At 34.2% G+C, this 16,737-nt stretch overlaps 1 long non-coding RNA gene across 5 annotated transcripts in view; it reads left to right on the top strand.

The window, feature by feature from the left end:
- The window catches only part of LOC148115107 (uncharacterized), a 197,644-nt gene that overhangs the window by 18,857 nt on the left and 162,050 nt on the right, over nucleotides 1-16,737 (top strand). For 4 of the 5 annotated variants that reach the window (XR_015732175.1, XR_015732177.1, XR_015732174.1 and 1 more), the window contains exon 2: nucleotides 5,383-5,611. This is a non-coding gene — a long non-coding RNA (uncharacterized LOC148115107). Of the gene's footprint in view, nucleotides 1-5,382; nucleotides 5,612-7,244; nucleotides 7,334-16,737 lie in introns of all 5 variants that reach the window. The other variant, XR_015732173.1, reaches the window with a different exon arrangement.

The following is a 16,737-nucleotide window of genomic DNA, read 5'->3' as shown; positions in this document are numbered from 1 at the left end:
TATCCTTTAGCAACTTGATACAGACTACATCAACAGGACTAGTTACTACCTTTTTAAAAATAATTGTATCAATTAAAAATATTGTATATTATCAGAATGGTATCAAGCTTACCCTGAACTGGAAGCTCTTCTTAGAACAGTCAAGTTTTGTTAAAACCTTGCCATCAATGGCTTGTCATAATGTGTATAGAAAGATTACATCCAAACCTCTTCTTTTTTGTTAAATAAAAATGTTTTAATCCTTTTAGAATAGAAGTAGAAGTTTTGTACCTGAGTCAGATAAACACAATTGTTTGATTAAAGGGTAAAAGCAGGAAATGTCCAGAGTAGCATACCGAAGACTTTGTTTCAGGTATCCTTCTTTCTCTTTCTGGTCATAAAACTAAGGTTAGCATTATGTATTTATTTATTTCAATTTATATGGTTACCCATTTCACATTAGGATTGCTAACAGTCATTAAAAACATAAAATAACCATAATATCATAGTAAATACAAATCAGCAAATAAGATAAAAACAATCCCAAACATGAGCAACTTCAGCTTCCCACAAGTTTTGTTGCATATTCTGAACTCATGCCTAGTATCCAAATTGGGTCTTCAGAGTCATCTGAAAAGCCATTAGAGTTACAGCTAATCTAATCCTGGAGGTGTGGGGGGGGGACCACAAACACCATAATGGGAAAGACCTGTAGATTGCCTTTCCCATCGGATCTGATGAATTGAGTAGACACAATCAGAGAGAAAGAGTCCTTCAAATAATTCAGCTCCATGCCATGCCATTTTGTTAATGCTTTTTAAAAAATTTTTTATAAAAACCTTCTTTACTGTATGCAAACAAACAAGCAAATACTTGTTTCACTTAAATATAATATGGATTTACGCAATATCTTATTTTTGCAGTACAAGGTCAATGAAATTATATTTGTACAACTAAGAAGCTCTATATAGCATATTTGCCTATAAACTAAGAGGATATTATTGACCATTATTATGAGCAGCATGTTTCAGTTGTAGAGCAACAGTGGGAGAACTATCACTGTTATAGCCTATCTTGACAGTTTCTGAGATGTCTCTGGTTGGCTTGTATGACCCAGTAGGCCAGTCTAGATGGCTCTTATCCTAATCCAGCAGAACCATTCTTATGTTCATTTGGATATTTGACATTTTTAAGGTCTGGGTTCCATTAATTAAAATAAATATGCCATACAATCAGGGACAGAGTTTTAAAGAGAAATAAGCACAGTCAGTGCGATATTCCCTTTGTGCATGTTTGTCAGTATTATTCACGTTGCAAGCAGTTCCATTCTGTTCCCTTGAGAGAAAAAGAAACTGATCTTGCCAGAAATATATTTTGTTCAGTGGCAGATCATTAAAACAAAAGATAGCGTGTTTTTATTGGCAGAATACATATAGGTGGTGGAAGCAATTTTATTTCAAATTCTTGAAGCGTATCTATTTTTCCTTTAAGAAATCTTTAGGGAAAACAATTCTGTCAATATAGATTGATAAATCTTGTAAATACTACTTTATAAAGATTGGAAACAATGAAACAGCATTGTCATCTGATTCTAAGGCCTCAGCAACTATTTACACAGTACTGCAGTTAAAATAAAAGAGGAATGAGTATTAGTGGTGAAGAAAAAAGTTTACCTTGAAAATATATATTTATATATTTAAACAATTGACATCTTTTTGCCAATATTTTCATCTTTTGACCAGCAGATACTCATTCCTACTATGATTTACAGCAGTGTTCTGGAACAACTATTTGATAACATTCTAACTGAGGAAAAAACATCATGTTTCACACTCAAATAACTGCCTTATTCTTCTGGAGATTATCAAGGATCTGTTTGGTTACCACACACATTGTCTTCTATCTTGAACCAGACATGTCACCCTTGCTGCATCTATAGATCAAATAAATGGAAATCATGCATGTAGCACTGTTGCGTGGGTACATGTATGGTTCTATATGCAGAAGGGAGATAAGCATAAACATCTCACATATTTCTTTTTACAGAATTTATTTCCAGATTATATCCAAGTACCATATTTTTCAGAGTATAAGACACACCTTTTCCCTCCAAAAAGAGGGTGAAAATCTGGATGACTCTTATACTCCAAATGTAGCCCCGCCCAGCTTCTCAAACGGTTTCAGAGGCTGAAAAAAGCATCAGAAACCAAGCTTCCGAAAAGAAGCCCCCAAACAGAGCTCCAGAAAAAAAGCCTCCAAACAGAGCTTCAGAAAAGAAGCCCACAAACAGAGCTTCAGAGGCTTTTTTTTTTTCTGAAGCTCTGTTTCAAGGCTTTCACAGGCAGGAAGAAAAGTTTTTTCTGAAACAGAGTTTCAGAAGTTTCAGAGGCAGAAAAAAAAGCAAGGCACCAAGGAACTTGTTGCTAAAATTCACCTCTGGGAACAGCTGATTGGGGGTATTCCAGGAGGCTGACCCACCTGCCAATCAGCTTTTTTCTTATTTTCCTCCCCAAAAACTAAGGTGCGTCTTATACTCCAAAAAATACGGTATGTTCTGGTTAGTATAAAATAATAAAAATAGTGATACAAAAGTATTGTCAATATTAACATAGTCCAGAAGACTATATTTGCATAAGGATCAAAATTCATCAAATATGAATTGTACATAAAACATTTTGATTCAAAACAATCAAAGCCTACAATTGAATGCTTGGAAATCCCCCACCCAAAAAAAAAAAACCCCATTGGTTTTTTATTTCATGATATAGAGGTAAAAAAACCCTTGCCATTTATAGCAGCATTGTTTTAAGTCTTCTGGACTGTACTAGGTGCTGTGATTGAATTTTTCTGCTAATTGAATTTAGGCAGGGGAAAAAAACAGCATACCAGTAAAACCACTTGTGTTCCAACTGGACTGGATGGTTTGATTGGGCAAGGTGAACGGAATACTTGGGTCAAAGCCACAGTTTCTGATAGAGTCCTTGTGGATTCCCGCTTTACCACTAGAGACAAAGAACAATCACCTTTGCATCTGATTGGTGAGGGGCTTATGCTACTGATACTGTAAACTATACCTGCAAATTACAAGTGCAGTACTGAGGGAAGTTTTCGTTAACTTGTTAAAATTGGGAGAATGCAATCAGCGTTGCTTTGTTGATGTCCAATGTGCGACAACAAAAAACTTTTCTCTCCATCTGGATTGGTTGGTTGGTTTTGTTTATTTATATGCCACACGTTGCCAATTAAGGCATTAACACATGGCAGTTTAAAAATAGAAAAATGGATAGTAATTGCATCTAGAAATAAATAACATGCAATAAAATGAAAGTTTTGTAAAGCTAACAGTGGAGCCAATCATCACAATGGTTCAGTGTCACAGCAATAAATAAAACTCCTGGAGGCTTGAAACCTCAGATAGGGAGCCATACTAGAGAATCACAGCTCCCACTAATTAGATGAATTGGAAAGAGCTTCTAACCTTGTAGACTGTGACTGTAGTGTGAGACTGAGAATTTTGTGAATGACAGGGCTACTGGATGGAAACAAATACATCGAGAGCAGGTGAATAAAATCAATGTTTTTGAGATAGATAATAGTTGCTACTTCTCTTTTCAAGAGTTCTGAAATTTTTTCTAATTCTTATTTCTCATCTTTCCCTTTCCTTTTACTTTTTAGAAGTTTTCATTTTTTATTGAGAAAACGTTATTTGCTTTTATTGATATCAATACTGTATTCTTTGGGATGGGTTATTTATATTTCCATTTATACATTCAGTTACCATTACTGGCAACTGAATATATAAATGATATACACACATTATACATATATAGTATATAGCATATAGGCCTATACTAATTGCTACTGCATTTTAATATTTTAACATTTTCTGAAATAAATTGTATATCAGAGAGTAAGCCTTAGATTAAACAATTGTGTATCTGTCATGCATATATGGTAGTGCTGTATGGTGCTCTTATGAAGATGCTTTTAAATATCTGAAATTATGGACTATAATAGTACTCATGTTTATGAAAAATCCACTAAAATAATTATAGACAATCCTGTTTATTAATTTTGCAAATTATTGTACTTATTAAGGAGCTCAGAATTACAATGTTATAAATTATTATAACTCTCTCATTATAAAATAATCAAATGTCACAGTCATATAATAACATTAAAAGCAAGTGGATAAGAAAAATGATAGGGCAAAATCTACTGTACATGAATTTTCTGAAACATGCAAAAAAACCTGCAGATTAAAAATCCCAAATAACACAAAAATCAGGCATCAAAATCTTATCTTTATATGTTATATAATCACTAAAGGGATGCAGTGGCTCAGTGGCTAAGACACTGAGCTTGTCGATAGAAAGGTCGGCGATTCAGCGGTTCGAATCCCTAGTGCCATGTAACGGGGTGAGCTCCCATTTCTTGTCCCAGCTTCTGCCAACCTAGCAGTTCGAAAGCACGCAAAAAATGCAAGTAGAAAAATAGGGACAAGCTTTGGTGGGAAGGTAACAGCGTGCCATATGCTTTTGGCATTTAGTCATGCCAGCCACATGACCACGGAGACATCTTCGGACAGCGCTGGCTCTTTGGCTTTGAAACGGAGATGAGCACCGCCCCCTAGAGTCAGGAACGACTAGCACATATGTGCAAGGGGAACCTTTACCTTTACCTAATCACTGATGCAAATGTTAGAAAATTCTACCAACAGAATAGTATTTTAAATTATTTGGACAAAGTTTCTTATTTAAACAAGCTGATTTTAAACTCAAATGCTTTTAATTGGCTAGTGTTGGGACTTCAATAGCTTTATTGGTCAAGGACTTGCTTTCTTCAATTGATTCATCACCATTTTGCTCTTCTTGTTATTAATTGCTTGTATAGCCTTGTATATAGTACAAAAAGAATTGCTTAATAAAGATAAACTAATTTTACATATTTCCACTATAGTTGTGGGGAAAGGCATTTTGTGGCTTGATTCAGAGATCACATTAAATATCAATCTGATTAATTTGTTTTTGGTTTAAAGAATGTACAGATCAGTTGTTGTAATTTCTTAATTATAATTTGTTTTACTATGATGTGTGAATCATATCATTCTGGCTTACTCATTAATCCACAGTTAAACAAACTGTGATTTGGAATAATATAAAAATATTTTTAACTCTTAGTGAATACAAGCTGCATTAGCGTAAGCAAAGTATTAAATCTTCTATATTACTTTTGAAGCATAGATGGATTTTTTCCTTAAAAATAATGTTCAGATTAATTATTACTCTTACATAGTAGTCTTCAGCACATAACTATGCATAGCAAATTATTTTTGATTTTTTTTTTAACCTGCCCAAAATAGGCCACACTTGCTAACTTGCCATGCTTTTTATGTCATTCCAGAAAAGTAAATCAATAATAATTCTTCAGAGTCTTATCCAGAAAAGATGAGTGGTGCCTAAAATTCAACCAAAGACAGTGGTAAAAGCAATCTTTTCTGAAGGAGCCAAACCTGTCAACCAGCTATGCCAACCTTCCTAGCAAATCTGAAACCCAATGGTGAAAGGAAGCATATGATCAAGCCATATGTTCAAGCCGCTGGTTATTTTTCAATATCATCCCCAGGAAGGAAGTAGGTAACAAATGTTAAGTGTTTAAAATATTATATTTTCTTCATTGGTTCCATATGGCTTGAGCTTTTCACTAAAGTATTTTGAAAACTGCTGTATTGCACTTTTTTGATCCCTACTATTAACGTAAAAGAGAGTATTTAAAAAAATTGTAGAAGAAAATAAATTCTTGAAACTAAAAAATCCTATTTGTTTTCATCTCATACTGATAAGATAAAATATTATTACAGCTTATGGACATATCTTTTTCTAAAAATGACCTTGAAAAATTCAAAAGAAATTAAAATAAATATTGGTTAACCCTTGAACACAAACCTGAACAAAATAAATTTAAACTTGGGAGATTTGTTCATCTCAACATTTAAACTGGTCTTTATTCAGAATTTTGGAGAAAAGATATGGTAATATGCTACCAGTTTTAACAGAAAAAAAATGGATTAAAAAAATAACTCAGTTCTTTTGGGGAGTTGGGAAAATAAACAGGTGGTATCTGATATAGGATGAAGTCATCAAGGTCATGATGGAAATTATGATGTTCAATAAATATTTTAATTTTCCCGACTGGCAGCTGTACCTTCAAAACTACAGAAAATGACAATCTCTCCAAATGATACTTAGTAAAAATTAACCCCAAATATTTGCAATTTATTTTCTTACTTACAATTCAATTTACAAGCTTTTTTTAAATGTCTGTTACAATTCAATGGAGAATTAATAATTATTGTGAAATGTTCACTTTCCCCTATACTTAAATAATTTGCCTTGGCATTCCAACCAAATCTAACAACAGAATTCTAAAATCAATCAACGAAGTTTTTATTGATAAAAACATCAGTTTCTGTATTTAAAATTCTGGCAACCGATATGCCCTTTAAATTAATCATATAGTAGCAATGCTTTCAGCTATAAGGAGCCAGTAGGTTACATAAATAAATAATAAATCGCTTTCTAGTCATTTTAAGTACTCTTAAGTGCTTTATGTATGTTATCTATCTGTAACCATTACAATAACTTTGAAAACTAAGCATTATTTTCTCCAATGAAGTGAACAGGCAGAAAGATAGAGGACTAAGAAAAGAAAGCTAGATTTGAAGGAGAGACTCCTAATTTATTTTCAGCTTTGTCAAATCGCTATTAGAAAAGAAACTTGACAAATAGTCTATCAACTCTGGTGCCCCTGCCCACTCCATACTTCTCAGCCACAGATGACAGAGGGGAACATAGTCATAATGATACAGGATGTGCTAAGGCTCCTTGGTGGACAATATTATAAGAATCCAATGGAGCACTGCTATAATTATAATGCCCGACTATATGCTGGAAGAGCTTCAGTTATCATTAGAATTAGAATTACAATATATCACTGTAGAATTCAGTGCTAGAGAAGAGGCAGAAGGGCAAGGTTTGGCATCTGGCCAGCTTTTTTCCTATTCTGCTTGGAAGAAAAAAATAATGGCATGCTCACATTCTTCAGAATCAAAAGATTTTCTACCAATAACCAGACACTGAGCAGACTCTAAAGAATGAGAGCTTAATCTCTCATGATGGCAGCAGTTTGAGGCCTCTTGAGAAATGCCTTTTGCCCACATCTCACACCAATGAAGACAACCTCAGTGACTTTTTCATTGCCCACAGGCAGCAGATATTAGAACCCGATGATTTCCTGTATAATCTGGATAATGAAGTGATGAGGAAGACACACCAAAAGAACAGTCAAAGCAGAGGTGGGTTTCAGCAGGTTCTGACCAATTCCGGAGAACCGGTAGCAGAAATATTGAATAGTTTGGAGAACCGGTAAATACCATCTCTGACTGGCCCTGCCCCCGCCTATTCTCTGCCTCCCGAGTCCCAGCTGATTGGGAGGAAATTGGATTTTGTAGTAACCTTCCCCTGCCGCACCCACCAAGCCACACCCACCAAGCCATGCCACACCCACCAAGCCACACCCACAGAACCAGTAGTAAAAAAAATTGAAACCTACCACTGAGTCAAAGATAAGGGCAAATATAAAAGAAGTGCTCAGAAAAAGCTGGATACCGCACTTGTGGAAGATGCTGTTGACATCTGTAGGAAATGTTAGAAGGAACATCCAAAGAAAGAAACATGGAACAATTTAGAATTATTTCCAATCATCATCTCTGTACCAGTTTAATTGTGATTAAATGTATATCTGATTATACTTACATAATCTGATATCTGATTATACTTATATAAATTGTATATTTACACAATGTAGGTGTAAGGTGTTTTTACATAAGAAATGATTAGGTAAAATTAAATCACTTTTAATTTAATTCCAATTATTTTAAAGAGGAAAGTAAGCCCAATAGTTTAATTGAACCTTAAAAGTATTCAGTATGATCCAGCTCATAACCAAATACTGCTATCCTATTCCCTAACCCTATCCTTCAAATATAGTGGGACTAATCTGCAGAAACAAACTTGCAAGCTCACTTCTAAATTGAAGCAAGCTATTCTTTTCCGTATAGAATAAATTGCTCTGAATATTATTACTGATTGTTGTGATTAATCATAGGGCAATACATATAGAATGTGTATGCTTTGGCTTCAGCAGAATAAATTGGGCTGTTTGAATAGATGTAAGAGATATCTTTCTTTAAAAGTTATGTTTAGGAGATTAATAAGAAGGCAAGAGACACAGAGAGTATATCTTGAAAGATTGATTGGGTTGTCCATAGAAGGCTGTTTGCCTCTGCTTCATTCAAATACATTTCATTTGTAACAGGGTCCATTTGGAATATAAGAGTTCTATTGACTATATGGTCCTGCAAATCCCTCTTTTAATACAGACAGAGGAGGGAGGGAGGGAGGGAGGGAGGAAGGAAGGAAAGAAGGAAGGGGAGGAAGGAAGGAAGGAAGGACTCTTTGGCTCTGTCTTTTAGACAATAGTCAGTTGTTATATAAGCAAGTATTTTCAATTCCACTCACGGGTATTTAATGTTTAAGATTATTTTTTAATGAAATAAATTGGGTCCTGCACAGTGAACAACTTTTGTGTCTTTTCAGATTGTAAATTGCTGGCATTGGTTTGCTTTATTATGAACAACAGAACAAAGCTGTTCATAAGCAAATAAGTTTATGATTATTATACTGATCTATATAGTAATGTGTGGATTATTAGTCGGTATGGATGAAATGGTTGATGATTTGCCACAGCAGCAGATACTGTGGTTTTCAAATGATTGTAGTAGTTTAAATTTGATTAACTTCTAAAATATATCAGATTAGTCACATTGCATAAGGCAACTAAGTGAAAATAGATGTTCTGTTTTCAGTCCTTTTTTTAAAAAATTGTTCAACACCATTTCTTTTGGTAAGGATTCCTTGAGAAAAATATAGTTCAACTTTTTTTTTAATCAGAATATGTGACAATGAATAAGGCCAAATAATGGATAATGTTTCTATCAAGATCATTTAAGAAATATAGGTCTCTAGTATTAAACTTCATTGTTCTAGATCAGGGGTGTCAAACTCAATTTCATTGAGGGTGGCATCAGAGTTGTGTTTGACCTTGGAAGGCTGGGGTGTGTAGCCATCATGGCTGTGGCCATGGTGGGCGTGGCCATGGTGGGTGTGACATGGGACTCATGTCGGGGGCACCTGTGGTGGTCAAGTGCTAAGGCAGGACTTCCCTGAGACGCTTCCTTCCTTCCTTCCTTCCTTCCTTCCTTCCTTCCTTCCTTCCTTCCTTCCCTTCTTTTTTCTTCCCTCTTCATTCTCCTTCTTCCTTCCCCTCTTTCCTTATTTTTCTTTCCTTGCTCTCTTCCCATCTTCCCTTCTTTTTCTTTGTCTTTCCTCTTTCACTTTCTCCTTTCCTGTCCCTTCTTGCATGCTCAAATGCAAAAAGGGAAACATTTCCACTTTTGTTTTGTTTTTAGTTTGTTTTGATAGCCCTCTGCCAGCAAAAATGGAGCTTGGGGAGGCCTAAGCTCTGTTTTCCTGGCAGAGGGCTGCAGGAAAGCATCACACCAAAAACGGGGCATGGGGGGCCGCGCACACACACACACACGAGCTCCATTTTCACTGACAGAGGCACCACTGGTTGGTCCTTTGCTGTTTCCAGGCCAGCCCTGCGGGCCAGATCTAAGCATCCCATGGGCCAGATCTGGCCCGCGGGCCTTGAGTTTGACACCCTTGTTCTAGACCAGTGGTTCTCAACCTGTGGGTCGCGATCCCTTTGGGGGTCGAACGACCCTTTCACAGGGGTCTCCTCAGACCATCGGAAAACACATATTTTCAATGGTTTTAGGAATAATGTTATAGTTGGGGGTCACCACAACATGAGGAACTGTATTAAAGGGTCACGGCATTAGGAAGGTTGAGAACTACTGTTCTAGACTATTGATATTTTCAGCATTAATTAAATGAATAACATAATTATCTTTTGTTCATCATTCTCTTTATGAATCTGATCTAAAAATTGCTGCATTACACTTGTGATTCTTACAAAATAACTTCTGTTACAAATGCCCACAACTATTAGTACAAAATAAATGCTCACACAGGATTTATCAAATGTCTTTCATCATAATGTAAATTTCATTATTGAAATACTATTTATGTTTTAGAGTATTGCCCATACAAAGAATAAAATAGTTGTGATCTGTGTCTATTTATTATATATAGTGTATCATATTAATCTATAGAACTCTCTGAATGCAGACCTTGATCAACATACAGGAAATTAGGCAAGATTCACACGAAGAAATTTTGCTGTGATACCTTGAATTTCCTTTGGGAAAAGATAATCCTACCTTTCCTATTGCACAATAAATAAATATTCATTAAGATTTTTTTTTAAAAAAAATAGTATGTGATTATACTAGTCATACAATGAGTGCATGCTGTAAAACAATTTTTAAAGCAAATACTGTAAATAGAAATAATTTATAAGAATTTTTTTTAAAAAAAGATTGAAATGTTTCTAAAGGAAATGGGTGATTTTTGCTGCTTCTGACATGCAAAATTTCTAAGATCTAATATCTTCATTTTTAAAAACATAGTTGGCTACATAAATCCAAATGATATACCAACCAAGACATCAAATATCCACTACAGTATATTTCTCAAATTCAATGAAGCTGATATATTATTTGATTCCAGCAGACTAGTTAATATATAAACTGAGCTAAAGATATGCATTAAGGCTTATTCATAAACTCAAGATTGGAATGCCAACTAATGCATTAAATATATAACAATCATTTTGAATATATAGTTTATCCTGAAGTTGCTACATTAAAATTTCTGTAAAATATAAATTGGGTGCAACAATCGGTCCAGGGGAAATGTATATTCTGCTGTATGCATATTTATTTTAAAATCCTTTATACTCTGTAAACAGTGAATGCACGTGGTAAATCTAAATTCTCCTAAGATGATTTTGCTTAAAAAAAACTAAGCATATTTGTTCTGCAAAAGATATTGGACATTCTATGTATTATTCTTATTCAGTTTCACTGATAAGAGGACCAATAGAAGTGATTATAAATCAAGTACATTGTACATCAAATTGTCTGAATTAGAAAACATTCTATTCTGCTGTTTTAGAAAATCCAATCTGTATTTTAAATAAATTCATTTTAAAGAAAGATCTAAATCTATTTTATTATTTTCAATTTTCCTCAATATTTTATGCTTTTGATGATCCTAACTTCTCCAATGTGTGTGATTTTCCACTCCAATTTCCATGATGTACCTTCTTTCAAGGGTGAAATGCTATCGGTTCGGGCCAGTTTGCCCGAACTGGTAGTAAAAAATGCTATCGGTTCACTGGAACCAGTAGTAAAAAAATGCTTTAAAAAAAGCACAGCTGATTGTCACACAGCTGATAGTGTGAAATATTTTTTTTTTTACTTTTTAAGCATTTTTTTTACTACCGGTTTGCCAGAACTGGTAGTAAAAAAAATGCTTTAAAAAGGTTTTTAAAAAGTTCCGACAATCAGCTGTGCGACAATCAGCTTTGCCACATGATTTATAGTCTCTAGAAAGCAGGAAATCCTACTTTCTAGCAAATCTCAATCGTGCAGCACAGCTATTTCCCCGCCCTTGCTGTTCTACTTACCTTTGCAGACTCAGAAAAGACTTCTTAGCACCTGTGATGCACATGCGCACAAAGCAAACTGGTAGCAGACTTCAGAGCATTTCACCCCTGCCTTCTTTAGGCAAATGTCTTGGTATCCTGTCCTAATGCAAATTCTCCCGCTTAGAATTTTAAAATGTGAATTTCATTGTCATAATTTCTTTCTTATACCTCTATGTATATTTTTTTTAAAAAAAATCACAAAACTTCCCAACTATGCTTTTTTGAGCGAAACTTTCAGAAATATTTGGGGATTTTATTCATCTTTGGAAATAAATGGCTTATGTGCAGATTTTTGACTAGAGGAAAATAGATACAAAGAGTCTCTATTCAGTATTGACATCCCTGCTTTATCAAAGTTTATTTTAAAAACTCTGCTTTCATAAAAATCCATGGTATAGTCTTGCTAAAAGGACTTAGATAATTTTACATTCTTTGAGTATTTTATAAATGTCCATAAAGTAAGTACAAAATGGAACAGAGTATAGGATTATGAACCATTAGCAATAGTACAATGCTTCTGAATATATCCTTCAGTGCTACAATATATTGCCAAAGAATATACTAGTTCCTTATTTCCAATAGTAGAAAGTGTATCACTAGCAATTTCCCAGAATTACTTTCCTACAGAAATCAAGATGCATGAAGAAACCAACAGCATTTCAATAGACTCCATGATGCTTAGAAAAGAAGACTTTCATTAAAGAACAATAGCACAAATAAATTGAATTTTTATTTTCCTGAAAGAAATCACATTCAACAGAGTTGGAACAAAAGCATTACAACAGCAACAGCAACAACAAAACTTATTCCTCTTTGCAAAGCTAACTTTATTTCTTTTTAATACAATACATTTCATATATTTTATTGATTGGCTGATTCATTGTTTGGCTGATGGCACCCTCCTTGGGGTGCCATCAGCCAAACAATGTAGGCTGGTGACCCCCAGGGAGAGGACCTTCTCTGTGGGGGCACCTATCCTCTGGAATCAGCTGCCCCCAGAGATAAGGAGAATCCAAGACCTCAGTGCCTTCCGCCGTGCCCTTAAAACGTTCTTTTTCCAGCAAGCTGGGCTGGCCTAACACTTTTTAAAATGTTTTTAATTGTTTGTTATTGTTTTTAATCATGGGGCCAAATTTATATATATCTTTTTAATTGTATTTTAATGTTTGTAGTTTATGCTTTTACTTGGCTGTTCACCGCCCTGAGTCCTCAGGGAGAAGGGTGGTATACAAATTTAAAGATAGATAGATAGATAGATAGATAGATAGATAGATAGATAGATAGATAAGTTGTTACATATTAATAAATGTTAAGGTTTATGCTTTACACCAGGCATAAACAACAGCCAACTCAGCCCATGAGTCCGCAGTTAAGTATCATCACTACATTGACAATACTTAGTTATAACTACCCTAGACTGATCAATTGATGACATCAATATTCTTTTGGAGGCAGATGGAGATAATCAGGCTTCAACTCAACCAAGCAAAATTGAGGAATTGCAGGTTTTAGGAGCCCTTGAGTTTGGAAGTTTTTCATATTTAATTCTGGATAAGGTTTCACTCTCCTTGTTCTTACTGGCATGCTATTTGGAGGGCTGCTAAGCTTAATATCTCTTGCTGAATGGGGTCTGTGAACAAGTCTTCCTTATGTGGTAATTGCAGGCCCTGTTCACAATCATGGATGCCTTGGTCAGCTCCAGAAATTATAACTGATCCAGAATGCAGGTGTGTGGGTAACAATGAATGCAAGATGGTATACCCAACACTATTTGTCAGGTTTCCTAAAGGCTTCTAGATGCAATTCAATAAGTTGATTATCATTTATAAAGCACTTTATGGTAATAAAGAACCAGATTATTTATGGAACCACCCTACTCTAATTGCGTCTGCTCATCTCATGAGATCTGACAAAGTTGCAGGCTTTGGTTTCCCTATATCAAACAATGTTACCCAGTGGATCCCTAGAGGCATGCCTTCTTTCTCTGGGCACCTACATTTTGAATAGCATATATCCCAAGATTTGGATGTGCCTGATTTCGTAAAAGTTTAAAAATTTGGATATTCCTCTGGGCACTGGGCACTAGGCAAGGATGTTGGGCAAGGTCATCTAGCAAATAGTTTGGCCTGTTGAACATATTGGGTTTTGCCTCTGTTTATACTGTTTTATGTCTTGCTTTCATGTGTTTTATGTTCATAGTTTATCTTTTATGTCGGCTGCGTAGAATTACATATTCTATTTTATCACATGGCACATGTCTGTAGTCAACTGTGAAAATTTCAGAATCACAAAATAAACATTAAAAAAAACACTTCAGCCAGCTTATTTAATTTAGCTTATTAATAGATCTGGCTATAGAATCAGCAAACTAGAGTTGGAGAAAAATAACTGGTAAAGGCAAGATGTTTTCAATATATTGGATCAATATTTTATTTGGAATTTCAAACATATTAAAAATGAAACCTTTGGAAGTGCCATTTCAGATATGTAAGCAATGTTTATAGACATTTAGATGTAGGCTGGATCCTAAATTGTCTATATGGTCTTTGTTATGTGCAATTTTCCACAAGATTTTTACTTTTGTTAATGGAACCAGAATACAGACATACACTTTCATTTGCGTGATGACTTACAGTTTTGCACTGTCTCAAAATATATATTAATAGAAAGTGCTGTACAGTATCATTAGTGCTTGCACAGCAGTTCATAGAGCAATGCTAGAACTTCTCTATCTCTAGACTCATCCTTATAATAGCTTAAGATACAAACTTTCCTTTTTAAGATTAACAAAATGAGAAAGGTAATCTTTGTTTCATAGAAATATTATATTTCCCATATCTAACTGTTCTCTATATATCAATTTATCATCTTCATATTTATCCCATTACAGCACGATGATTAATGTTTTGTTTTATGTGGCTAGACAGATTCTTTGGCTGTTGTTACTGAAGGTTTATTCTTAAAATTGTAATTATATCCTGTAAAAGCTTTTGATCTTAGGAAATCTTGAAATGTTTAGCACAAGATTGTTCTTGTGATTTTTAGTCTTACAGAACATTTCTTGCCAAAATTAAATGTCTAAGTGGGAAAGCATAGTTGCATCTAAGGAAACATATATAATCTGTAATACTGTATAATGCAAAGTATTCCTGATTCATAAAAAAATTGAAAAAAGATGCTTGTAGCAAGAAAGATCTGAGATAAACAGTAATAAAAAAAAGTTTGAATCTGCCACCCACACAGTAACTAAGAAACCTCTGCTCTTTCTCTTATAATGAATCATATTATGTGTTTTGATCTTGAATGAATGAAAATATAATTAAGCTCTATTGTGGCTTACACTGTTTGGTGTTTTCTTTTTTTTCTCCTCCTCAGCATATGGATTCTTAATCTTGATATCTTTTCATTTTTTTTCCCTCCCAGTAATAAATAAAGTAGCAAAACTTTATAAATCCATCATTCACACAATGTAATGACAGAATAATTAGAAAGTTTAGCTCATAATTAATATAATTTATTATTTCAAATGGTAGAAATCTAGACTGTGTGCAGTTTTATTTGATATTTTTTAATTATCTTAAGCTTTTGAAAATGGGTTCTGGAGAAGAAGCTGTTCTTTTCTTTTAGTACATATAGCCCATCCTGCCTGTCTTGTATTCATTTAAATGAAACTGCAGTAAGAATTTAAAAATTACCTCTGCAGTCCTATATGCATTTGAAAAGCTAGAATTAAAACAAACATATATAACCATATAAAAACATGTTACAATGTTTAAAATTATCTTCAGATTTAATAAGAACAAAGAGTAAGATCTCACTCTACTCTCATAAAAAAGATAATATACATGTTTCAGATCTTGAGCCCTCTTTTAAAAAATATTCCAGTTAAGAAGTGTCATTTGATATTATCCACACTTCATTTTTGAAGTAAAAGATTCTTGACACTTACCTGTTGGTTCTCCTACTTCAGATTTCAGTGTTGCTTGATATTTTCAGTTTTTATTTTTATTTTTCAGTTTGGCTTCACTCTATAATGGGTTTTTCCAAAAGCTACAGATTCTTTTCTCTTTCATTTTCTTTACATTTTCTTCAGTGGAGCTGTTTTGTCTGTGTTGAGGAACTGAATCTGTTGCCACAATTTCTTTTAAACGAAGCCAAACCATCTACACAACTAAGATGAAAGTGCCTCTTTACTTCCAAACCCAGGAGTTACAATGGAACCCTAATAGAGTTCTCACCCCTCAAAAAAATATTAAATTGTCTAATTTAGAGCCGGTTATTTTTCAGGCACTAGAGAAAATGTCTGCTTTTCCAAAGAGAAGTATAATCTGCCAGAAAAAAAGGATGCTGGCCTTGGTGAAGTGGAAGAGAAAGGTTAAATCAGTGTTTTCCTGACTGACAGGCTTGAGTGCCATTTTAAAGCCATTGTTTTCTTCCTCAGCTGCAGATGTATTCCTTCAAAGCGCCAAAAACATCACCAGTTTGTAAATCAACTCCTCTAATATACATATCAATATATTAAGCAAAACAAATGATATCTGGCTACCTGCATTAATCTTATAAGGGAAGCAGCCATTTTACAATATATTACTAGTTTATTAATGTTTAACATGCTATTTATGTTTAATATAATGTGTTTGCACTATACTATTTTTTTTAACAATAAGATTTTATCAGATTCATTTTTAGAAAAAATCCTTACACATTCACTTGGAAGTAAACCTCACTGAATTCAACTGGCACAAAGAATTAGGTTTCTGGTCTTTGGACTGGATACCACAGCTTATAAAATTGATAAGTATTAACAAAGATGAAGTGCCTGGATCACAAATATGTTTGATAACGAAGCTTTTAACTATTAATTCACCGTTTAGAGTGGTATAAAATTTATTAGGTGCTAAACTCACTCTTCCAGTTCACAAACACGGGGCAATTAAGATATGGATATGAATGTGCAAAGATCAGTCAACTAATGGAACATAATATTGGTACCCAGAGGCCATTAGAGTTGGGTGGCTATAA

This window comes from Pantherophis guttatus, chromosome 2 (assembly GCF_059756535.1).
Source record: "Pantherophis guttatus breed Tessera chromosome 2, ASM5975653v1, whole genome shotgun sequence".
In the NCBI taxonomy this organism is placed as follows: domain Eukaryota; kingdom Metazoa; phylum Chordata; class Lepidosauria; order Squamata; family Colubridae; genus Pantherophis; species Pantherophis guttatus.
Note: the sequence above shows the minus strand (reverse complement) of the source record. Positions and strands in the feature narration are given on the sequence as shown.